We start from the raw sequence: 12,213 nt of genomic DNA on the forward strand, positions 1-12,213 counted from the left end.
CAGTGCCCTTAGTGTTTGTGGAATTAAATTGTTGCAGATTGAATAGATGACAATTGCCCACTCTGCAAACAAAGCGGACACACTGCAGGGTTTTGGTATGTGTCTAATTGATAGGAGGAATTTGTCCTGTGTACAAACAAAATCCTGGACCAAGGTATGTTGATTTATAACTGCTTACATGGGTAGGATAAAAAGACTTCATGGCGATGTCTTGTCTCAGGAGGGCATCTTTTAGCAGAGGTGCTGGTTAGTGTTCAGTTTTGCTTGTGAGATTAGCCAACCCGGTGCAGTTATTTTAAAGTAGAATTATTTGCTGTATCTGTTTTTGGCCTTGAAATGGTTCAGTAAGAAATGCTCACTTTCAGATGCTCTGCTTTCACTTGGGATGTGGCAATATTGTGTTCAAGAATTAAGTTACGAGTTCAACTCAGTCATAGGGGCAACATTAATCAATGTGGCAATTTTGTTTAAAACAATTAAAACTATGTAAGTGTTGAACTCATACCAGTAGCTACATTAATTAGCTGTTCTCAGTTTCATTTTGATTACTCATACTTTTAAGAATGTCGTGTCTTCACAATAGAAAAGCCTGATCTGTATAGAGTCTTAATATGTCTGGTTTTCATTTTTGTTCATAACAAGCAGTCATATTGTGGTTGTATTTAGTCAAGCAGTATGTAAGAAATGTTTAGTCCTTTGTACTGGAAACTTGCATTCTCCCAGTAAGGTCATATTGTACTACGTTGCAAGCCCCTGGAGCAATTTTTTGATTAGTGCTTTTGTGAACAAGAAACAATTAACAAGTGGCTCTATCCCATCTCCCCCCTTTCCACGTCGCGATATAACCTTGAATGGTTGAAAACGACGTTAAACACCAAATAAAGAAAGAAAGAAAGATTGTGGTTGTAAAAAAGCAGTAACAGAAACTTAGATTTTGTCTTTGTTAGCTTCTTACCTTAGATAATTTACACATCAAGTATAAGCATCATTAAATATACAGAAGTACTACAGGGAAATACATGTACCTCGTGTGCTTGAGGTTTTGTTTTGTGACATTTAGTCCTTACACAAAAGACACACAAAATATTCAGTATTTTATGAGAGATCAGATATGCACATCCAAGAGAATATTTTTAGTTCAGATTTACTTATCGCTTTGCACACTGTTCAAAGAAGCTCAGAGTCACATTATCACCTGTAAGATCAGACATGAAAGTTTATACATGCATCATACAGTTCCCGCAGTGGGGCACTGCGGTTATGAAATTAAAGGCCCCTCCTGTTTTTGGAACCGCAGGAGCTTTCTAGTTTGCTGTTAGGTAGATTTTTGGTTCCTCTTTCCTGTCATGCTCTCTTTTTCTTCATGAATTCTTTTCTTTTTTCTGCCTTCTTGCTCATTCACCTGTATTTTTTCCAAAAATCTCTTCTCTTGCCGCTTGTCTCGCGATTCATGTATAGTTTAATCTGTTAGTGTTCTGATGTAAGTCCAGCAGTAGATAGGTTAAGCCTATTTTAACATACTGGAAACTGGTAATCTTCCAGTAGGTATTAATTTAGTTTTACTAAAGCCTGCTGGGACACAAGTAATGGGTTAGTGCATTTGTAAACAGGAATCGCTTGACAAGTGGCCCCCTTCATCCCCCCCTTCCTCGTCCTGATATGGCTCTGCGTAGTCGGCTGGACGTTAAGCAACAAATAAACAAACAAACAAACATCATACAGTGCCAGTTTGAAGGAGTTTCTTTTCTTACCTTCTAAGAAATCTTTAACTTTCTCAAGTTATGGCTAACAACATTTGCAGATTCATCTTTTCTTGGCAGCATTAATTGTGCTCTAGCGGATTCATTCACTTCAATTGTTTTATGCTAGAATTTGTCCATCCATGTGTGAAATTTAGTTAATTGAAAAAGAAATGTACTCCACCTAAGGTCACACATTCCAAATATATCGCCAACAAAATTCTAAAGCCTTAATTTTTTTAATGACAAAATCAGCACTATCTTAATTATGAAATGATTATTGTGTAACCTGATTTCCTTTTGTACTTTTTTGCATTTTTTCACATAAGTAAGAGAAATTAAGAGACGTGCCTTTTGAGTTGTCCAATTTAAGCTCCCATAATTCATTTGCTCAAGCTTCAGAACTTGTGTACATTGACATCTTGTATTCTTTATGTATCACTTTATTCTCAGAACTTTTCACAGCATAATTTTGCAACATTTGATAATTCTGGGGAGATGCAGTTGGCAGTTATAAATAATGATGTGAACTTTTCCCGCAGTGGGGCACTGCGGTTATGAAATTAAAAGCCTCTCCTGTTTTTGGAACCGCAGGAGCTTTCTAGTTTGCTGTTAGGTAGATTTTTGGTTCCTCTTTCCTGTCATGCTCTCTTTTTCTTCATGAATTCTTTTCTTTTTTCTGCCTTCTTGCTCATTCACCTGTATTTTTTCCAAAAATCTCTTCTCTTGCCGCTTGTCTCGCGATTCATGTATAGTTTAATCTGTTAGTGTTCTGATGTAAGTCCAGCAGTAGATAGGTTAAGCCTATTTTAACATACTGGAAACTGGTAATCTTCCAGTAGGTATTAATTTAGTTTTACTAAAGCCTGCTGGGACACAAGTAATGGGTTAGTGCATTTGTAAACAGGAATCGCTTGACAAGTGGCCCCCTTCATCTCCCCCTTCCTCGTCCTGATATGGCTCTGCGTAGTCGGCTGGACGTTAAGCAACAAATAAACAAACAAACAAATGTGAACTTTCTTTTTGTATCAGCTTTAGTAATTAACACAGCCTTTTTTGGGGGCAGTCTCATTGTCGCTTGCGTGCTTTACTTGTTGTTTTATTTGCTAAGTTACTTTTGCTAATGGATATGCAAACATGTACATTGGAACTATTTATGCATGCGTTTCTTTCAGTTAACCCTCACTTATCCGCCATCCCCTCTTATTACCCTGTGTCGGTTTATTCCCCACCCTCCCTCCCCTGAAAGTGAAATGAAACACACCCTACCTGCAACTCGTACAACTCCTTCCCGCCGCCCCCCCCCCTCCCCCCCTTTTTCTCTCTCTCTTTCTCTCTCTCACTCAAGAATTATGCAAGCCAGTTTCTCTCGATCTCTGCATCGCTCTCTCGCTCTCTCTCTCGATCTCTCGCTCTCTCTCTCGATCTCTCTCTCTCTCTCTCTCTCTCTCTCTCGCTCGCTCTCTCTCTCTCTCTCTCTCTCTCTTTCTCTCTCTCTCTCTCTCTCTCTCTCTCTCTCTCTCTCTCTCTCTCTCTCTCTCTCTCTCTCTCTCTCTCTCGATCTCTCTCTCTCTCTCTCAACCCTTCCAGAATTATGCAAGCCAGTTTGACAATCAAAAAAAATGATAACCTCACAAGTGTGTGTGTGGATTATTTAAGGAAGTTTATCTTAACCTTTGCCGTAGGTTGCTAAAAACATTCTTTGCAGCACGTCGTGAGTACTTATGTAACCATACTTCTCAAAGAAGGAAAAACATGCACGGGTAAACAAAAAAAGAAAAAAATACAGAAATCGGGCTTTTCATTGAATTAAATTATCAAACTAAATATATTTCCGATTTTGTACTTAACATTTATCTTTTACGTGTGTAATTACGCACCAAGTTAATTCTTACCTGAAATAAACAGGAACCATAACTCAGCTTTTATTTTGAAATCGAACCCACAATTATCTCCCTTACACTGTAAGAAGTATGGTTACATAAGTACTCACGACGTGCTGCGAAGATAGTCGATGTTTGACCTTTGTTTATTTAATTACCTGTCAATCAATTTTAATGCGGGTTTAGGAGATAATAGATTTTTAGGTGTTTGAGGCATTTCCAAAAGCTCATTACAGAATTCCACCTAGTTTTCGAGATATTCGCAATTAAAGTCCGGACTGTCACTAAAGTACTCACGACCTACGGCGAAGGTTAATGTAATGCCAAATTGTTGACACAGTGATCTACAAGATGTTTGGCATTAGGCTTTCTGTTTGAAATGTGAGCTGTAAAACATTGCTTATGCTTGTGTAAGACTGATCACTGCATGCTAAAGGCACAAGTCTTCCTGTGGAAAAGATTTGGGTCATCATTTCGGACCTGTCCAGAGCTTAACGTGTGATTAAGACTTTTCCTTCGCTTGGGCACATACCCAAGATAAACATTCTCGGAGCTCTGCGCAGGGTTGAAATTGTGTTCATTAATTAATTTCTTGAACGTCACTTAAGTTGCTTTTCACCCCCCGCGGGTTAGGGGGAAGAATTTACCCGATAATCCCCAGCATGTCGTAAAAGGCGACTAGCGGATTTTGTTTCTCCTTTTACCCTTGTTAAGTGTTTCTTGTATAGAATATAGTCAATTTTTGTAAAGATTTTAGTCAAGCAGTATGTAAGAAATGTTAAGTCCTTTGTACTGGAAACTTGCATTCTCCCAGTAAGGTAATATATTGTACTACGTTGCAAGCCCCTGGAGCAAATTTTTGATTAGTGCTTTTGTGAACAAGAAACAATTGACAAGTGGCTCTATCCCATCTCCCCCCTTTCCCCGTCGCGATATAACCTTCGTGGTTGAAAACGACGTTAAACACCAAATAAAGAAAGAAAGGAGCTCTGCGCAGGGTTGAAATTGTTTTCATTAATTAATTTCTTGAACATTAAATTAATTGAGAACAATTAAATCCCAATGCAAAAGTAGAAGCCTAAGTCAGGATGTTCCTTTTTGGTATGTGTCAAAGTGGAGGTATGGTCTTATCCCATGTAAAAGCCTGGTCTTATCCCATGTAAAAGCCTGGTCTTATCCCATGTAAAAGCCTGGTCTTATCCCATGTAAAAGCCTGGTCTTATCCCATGTAAAAGCCTGGTCTTATCCCATGTAAAAGCCTGGTCTTATCCCATGTAAAAGCCTGGTCTTATCCCATGTAAAAGCCTGGTCTTATCCCATGTAAAGCCTGGTCTTATCCCATGTAAAAGCCTGGTCTTATCCCATGTAAAAGCCTGGTCTTATCCCATGTAAAAGCCTGGTCTTATCCCATGTAAAAGCCTGGTCTTATCCCATGTAAAAGCCTGGTCCGATCAGAGATAGTGACTAGAATTTTTCAAGAGAGGGATTATGCCTTTAAGCTGGATGTGCACTGTATGTGACTGTTTCAGTGTGCTTCTGGGAGAGGGTGAAACTCAATTACCATGCAATGGTGTGTTTAATCCAGAGAAATGATAAAGAACCTGTATGTATTTTATAACCAGTGCATGTAAACAGGGAAGATTTACCTTTGCAATTTGTGTATTATTTTTTCCTCTTAATAGTTTGTTCCAGTAGTTCACTATGAGGGCCTTGGCCTTGTACGTGTGTTATTGATTTTTTTCTCTCTCAGTAGTATAGCAGTATAGTTGATCTTGTCTGGATTATAGCTGAATTATATAATAGCTTCCTGTAGTCAAGTGAACTCTGGGCTGATTATGAATACTCATGGCTTTCTAATAGTTCAAAAGTATGAGCCAGTGTGTGTGTGTGGTTTGGTGGGTGGGTAGAGTTTTTGTGTGAATAAACACATTTCAGGAGGTTTTGAATTAATGTGAACTAATTTCAAGCAGATCGTTTTAATTCTTTGGTTCCTATCATAGTTTTAGGTTGTCAATGACAAGTATTTTCAAACATTTGTGGGCTGGGTTTGGTTTTGTTTTGAATGTGTGTGTGTGGGGGGGGGGGGGTCAGAAGCAATTTAGATATACAGTTGAACCTTTCAATAACGACAACCTGAGGAACCAAGTAAAACTGGTCCTTACAGACATGTTTGAATGTTGTGGCAATGTGAATAACATAGGAAAGAATATTGTTAGGGTTTCTTTGGGGTGGTCGTTACGGGCAGGTGATTGTTATCAAGAGGTGGTCGTCAGGCAGGTTTGACTGTGGCAATCTTTATGGGCTTACATGCTAAGACAATTCAAGGTACAATAGTTCTATGTGAACCGTGAACTATTTACTGTATCTTCAGAAAGCACTATTTTGTATATGTTGGATATCCCATTGAGCTGCTTGACTTTAAGCAACCAAAAAAGCTAGTAACTAGATTACTAGAATGTTTTCAGATTTTTTCGCTTCTCATTATTTCAATACTCAGATCTCCAAAGCATTAATTCTTCTTGAAAAAATGTGAGGGTTTATTCCTTGGATGCCCCCCGCGGGTTAGGGGGAGTCCCATATTGGTTGGGACGAGAAAGAATTTACCCGACGCTCCCCAGCATGTCGTAAGAGGCGACTAACGGATTCTGTTTCTCCTTTTACCCTTGTTAAGTGTTTCTTGTATAGAATATAGTCAAAGTTTGTAAAGATTTTAGTCAAGCAGTATGTAAGAAATGTTAAGTCCTTTGTACTGGAAACTTGCATTCTCCCAGTAAGGTAATATATTGTACTACGTTGCAAGCCCCTGGAGCAAATTTTTGATTAGTGCTTTTGTGAACAAGAAACAATTGACAAGTGGCTCTATCCCGTCTCCCCCCTTCCCTCCGTCGCGATACAACCTTCGTGGTTGAAAACGACGTTAAACACCAAATAAAGAAAGAAAGATATAACCTTGAATGGTTGAAAACGACGTTAAACACCAAATAAAGAAAAGAAATTCCTTGGATTAAGGATTTGGATGACACAGGCTTTTACATTGAACTTTATTTGAGCTGCAGGCTGCATGCTTTTGCCTTGTGTACAGAGATTATGTTGGATAATCCTTTTTTCATTTTATTTATTTTGTGACGGAAGGTCTCTGCATGCCTGACATTTTGAAGGTCATTTGACTGCATGACATTACGAGGGACAATGAACTTGAGCATATTACTGTGATGTACAAGGGATGACATTAAAAATGTTGACAGTATGATGTGTATTTCGTCTCTTTCCTTGCCTGTGTATTTTTGTCTTTCTCCGTATCTTTTCCGTATCTCTCTCTCTCTCTCTCTCTTTGTCACAAACACACACACACAATGGCAGGCAAACACACACACACACACACACACACACACACACACACACACACACACACACACACACACACACACACACAATTTGCTTTATATGACAGCTAAGGCTGTATTTGCTACATTTTAGCAGTGTTGGCACAAACAAAAAGTAATAGCAAAAACTCGAAGTATCTCTGTGTCCCCTAATATGGACTACCTTCAACAAATCGAAGAAAAGAAAAGATAAAGGCTGATTTCAGTCATTCATTAAGAAGCTTGCTAAAAATGACCTACAACCAGCTCTCGAGATTTCAAAAAATTATACGAAAGTCTTCTTTACGTGAAAGTTGATAATTTCAATTATTTTCCCTCTGTTTTTCATAAATTTGTTTAATTTCCAGTTGGGTTTCAAATAAAGTTCTCGTCGAACCCAAACATATAAATCTGAAGCATATTTAAATTAGTCTGACTTGCATGTTATTTTGTATCATGGTATTTTGAAGTATAGGGGGCTTTTTACAGTGATTCTTGAAGGCCTCTTCACTGGTCCATATTAGGCGCCCAGTGGTGAATTTTTCTGTATCTAATTTTTGCTGAGTGTCTATAAAAGCCAATTCGCTCTAATTAGGCTTAAAGGTTAACTAAGATAGAACAACTACCAAACACAAAATGAAACTTCGCAAGAAAAGAAGCTAGTTATCAGTGTAAAACAAGTCGCGTAAGGCGAAATTACTACATTTAGTCAAGCTGTGGAATTCACAGAATGAAACTGAATGCACTGCATTTTTTCACAATGACCGTAGTCCGCCGCTAGTGCAAAAGGGCCAAAGGCAGTGAAAGTGACGAGCCTGTTCAGCGCGGTAGCGGTTGCGCTGTGCTGCATAGCACGCTTTACTGTACCTCTCTTCATTTTAACTTTCTGAGCGTGTTTTTAATCCAAACATATCATATCTATATGTTTTTGGAATCAGGAACCGACAAGAAATACAATAAAATTGTTTTTAAAACGATTTCGGAAATTTCATTTTAATCATAATTTTTATATTTTTAATTTTCAGAGCTTGTTTTTAATCCGAATATAACATATTTATGTTTTTGGAATCAGAACATGATGAAGAATAAAATAAAAGTAATTTTGGATCGTTTTATACAAAAATAATTTTAATTACAATTTTGATTTTTAATGATCAAAGTCATTAATTAATGTTTAAGCCTCCATGCTGAAATGCAATACCGAAGTCCGGCCTTCGTCGAAGATTGCTTGGCCAAAATGTCAATCAATTTGATTGAAAAATGAAGGTGTGACAGTGCCGCCTCAACTTTTACAAAAAGCCGGATATGACGTCATAAAAGACATTTATCGAAAAAATGAAAAAACTGTCTGGGGATTTCATACCCAGGAACTCTCATGTAAAATTTCATAAAGATCGGTCCAGTAGTTTACTCTGAATCGCTCTACACACACACACACGCACAGACACACACACACACACACACATACACCACGACCCTCGTCTCGATTCCCCCTCTATGTTAAAACATTTAGTCAAAACTTGACTAAATGTAAAAATGGTCCATATTAGGGTCCCTTCTCCTTCATGTTAACCTCAAATTTTCTCTGGGAAGAAGGAGTCAGGGTGATATCTATATTGAAATTAACTAATTATCTTTCACATCCAAGCATTTGCACAACCGATTTGCAGCTCATTTTGTCATGTCGTGTGTATGTATGTGTGGGCGTGTGTGTGTGTGTGTGTGTGTGTGTGAACATTTAGATTTAGAACGTATACGTATTTAACGCCCGTGCACACAATCATTTTATTTCTTGTTAATATATATATATATATATATACAACAACAAAAATTTAAAAATGAAACTGCAACCCAATCAAAATTATGTTTGAACAAAACTCATAATTATGGCTTGAAATCTTTAGTAATTAAATGCCACACACGCACGTTCACACAAACATGACATGCACACACACACACACGTTCACACACACACACACGTTCACACACACACACACACACACACACTGTGACACACACACACACACACACACACACTGTGACACACACACACACACACACACACACTGCCAGTCTCACTTACTCCCGTTGCACATATCCATACATTTAAAGCTGTCACGATCTGTGTCTAAGGTCATAGTTTGGTCAAAATGCATACAACGCAATTAATTCTTGCCGTTGTTTCGTGGCACTCATGAACCTGACACTTGGGACACACAAACACCGCACACAGTAGTTTATGTGAATGCGTCAGTATTTAGGAATGTCGGTCCATCTGTATTCAAGCCCGGTTACACTTCGTATCATTTAGTATGTTCTTATTGTAACAATGTCCGGTGTAAAATATGTTGAACATCTTTTGCAACAAATATGCTTCCTGCATTAATGCAGATCGTGAACAAAGAGAGATGGAAAGACACACGGACAGACAATAAGAATAAGAATAATAACTGGACATTTTTAAGTGCCTTAACCAATGGCTCTAGGCCCTTTACAAAAATAAAATAAAAATAAATAAAGTAGAACAATTAAATGTACATAAAACAATTAACCATACGGACAAAAATCACAACTTTGAAGAAACCCTGTTTTCGATATAATCATAGTTTAAAGGCAAAAATCAATGAACGAAGCAAATAGATAAAAGACGAAAACTTGAAACCATACTGAGGAAGGGGTGTACAGAGAGTGAAAAAGAAACAGCTAGAGGAGGACGAAAACCACCACCACCACAACAACGAGGAAAAAAACAACAACGTACTGTACAATAGAATTTAACGGTTTCCCACCGGCAACTGACCTGAGTGCAGAAAATAGGAAAAATTATTAAAAGAGTTTAATAATGAAAATCATAGAATAAACTTGAAGGGTAGAAATGCCGAGTAATAATCTCCTTTTCTCTTCCTCCTTCTTCTTCTTCTTCTTCTTCTTCTTCTTCTTCTTCTTCTTCTTCTTCTTCTTCTTCTTCTTTTTTTTCTTCTTCTTTTTCTTCTTTTTTTTCTTCTTTTTCTTCTTCTCAGTTCGTCGTCGTTCATGGGCTGAAACTCCCACGTTCACTCATGTGTTTGCACAAGTGCTTTTTACGTGTATGGCCGTTTTACCCCGCCATTCAGGCAGCGGCCACACGGCGCTTTCGGGAGCGGGGGGGGGGGGGGGGGAGAGAGAAATACGACTCTTACGTCTTTTTCCTTTATTTCCAGCAAAGACACGCTGAACTTAGCTAGACTCCAAGGCCGTGTTGTGTTTTGCACACAAAGCTCCCCTCCTCAGACCACCAACGCCCATCATGTTTTCTCCCACCCGACCTACAACTCTTCCTTCAGTGTAGGCTAACTGAGACTATTCCACAACTCTTCCTTCAGTGTAGGCTAACTGAGACTATTCCACAACTCTTCCTTCAGTGTAGGCTAACTGAGACTATTCCACAACTCTTCCTTCAGTGTAGGCTAACTGAGACTATTCCACAACTCTTCCTTCAGTGTAGGCTAACTGAGACTATTCCACAACTCTTCCTTCAGTGTAGGCTAACTGAGACTATTCCACAACTCTTCCTTCAGTGTAGGCTAACTGAGACTATTCCTGTCGGTTGACTGAAACTATTTCTTCCCGTGATGCTCTTGCTCCTGCTCATCATGCATTAATGAGCGCTTCTTGGGTGATAACGCGAGACAACTTCTGTGATCTTGCCGCGAGGTGGCGCCAATTACCAGCCAAAAGAAAGAAAGGGCATACCTCACCAGAACCGACCATTGTCTGTTTACCGTATAAAATGCACGACTTACACACGAACTTTTGTTACCAAACCGATATGCTATTTGGGACCAATGCAAGTTTTTTTTTCCCTTTCTCGTGTGATCTTGCCGCGAGGTGGCGCCAGTTACCAGCCGAAAGAAAGAGGGGGCAGAACCTCACCAGAACCGCCCATTGTAATGTGTTAAGGCAAACAGTGCACAACGGAACGTGAAGATAGCGAGAGTTGGCGCATGAGACTTTAAAACCTGAAGGACGGTAAGTGCGACAGGCTTGTTTTTTTCCATGTCGTATACAATGTTGACAATTTTGCAGAAGAATGTTGGGTGGGGTCTTTTAATTTCATTCTCGTTTACGCTCCAACTTAGTCCCTTTTCCTTCTTTTTCTGTTGTGAACGTTTTGAATACTACTACCTATTTAACGTTCCATAAATGTAATACCTTTCTTGTTTATTCTATTCCATCTGAGTGATCGACAAGAAGAAGAAGTTTATTCTATGATTTTCATTATTAAACTCTTTTAATAATTTTTCCTATTTTCTGCACTCAGGTCAGTTGCAGGTGGAAAACCGTTAAATTCTATTGTACAGTACGTTGTTGTTTTTTTCCTCGTTGTTGTGGTGGTGGTGGTTTTCGTCCTCCTCTAGCTGTTTCTTTTTCACTCTCTGTACACCCCTTCCTCAGTATGGTTTCAAGTTTTCGTTTTTTATATTTAGTCAAGTTTTGACTAAATATTTTAACATCGAGGGGGAATCGAAACGAGGGTCGTGGTGTATGTGTGTGTGTGTGTGTGTGTGTGCGTGCGTGCGTGCGTGCGTGCGTGTAGAGCGATTCAGACCAAACTACTGGGCCGATCTTTATGAAATTTTACATGAGAGTTCCTGGGATTGATATCCCCGAACATTTTTCTCCTTTTTTCGATAAATGTCTTTGATGACGTCATATCCGGCTTTTCGTGAAAGTTGAGGCGGCACTGTCACGCTCTCATTTTTCAACCAAATTGGTTGAAATTTTGGTCAAGTAATGTTCGACGAAGCCCGGACTTCGGTATTGCATTTCAGCGTGATGGCTTAAAAATTAATTAATGACTTTGGTCATTAAAAATCTGAAAATTGTAAAAAAAAATAAAAAATTATAAAACGATCCAAATTTACGTTTATCTTATTCTCCATTATTTTCTGATTCCAAAAACATATAAATATGTTATATTTGAATTAAAAACAAGCTCTGAAAATTAAAAATATAAAAATTATTATCAAAATTAAATTTTCCAAATCAATTTAAAAACACTTTCATCTTATTCCTTGTCGGTTCCTGATTCCAAAAACATATAGATATGATATGTTTGGATTAAAAACACGCTCAGAAAGTTAAAACGAAGAGAGGTATAGAAAAGCGTGCTATCCTTCTCAGCGCAACTACTAAACCGCTCTTCTTGTCAATTTCACTGCCTGAACGGTGGACTGACGATGCTATGAG

Source organism: Littorina saxatilis, linkage group LG5 (genome assembly GCF_037325665.1).
Source record: "Littorina saxatilis isolate snail1 linkage group LG5, US_GU_Lsax_2.0, whole genome shotgun sequence".
Classification (NCBI taxonomy): domain Eukaryota; kingdom Metazoa; phylum Mollusca; class Gastropoda; order Littorinimorpha; family Littorinidae; genus Littorina; species Littorina saxatilis.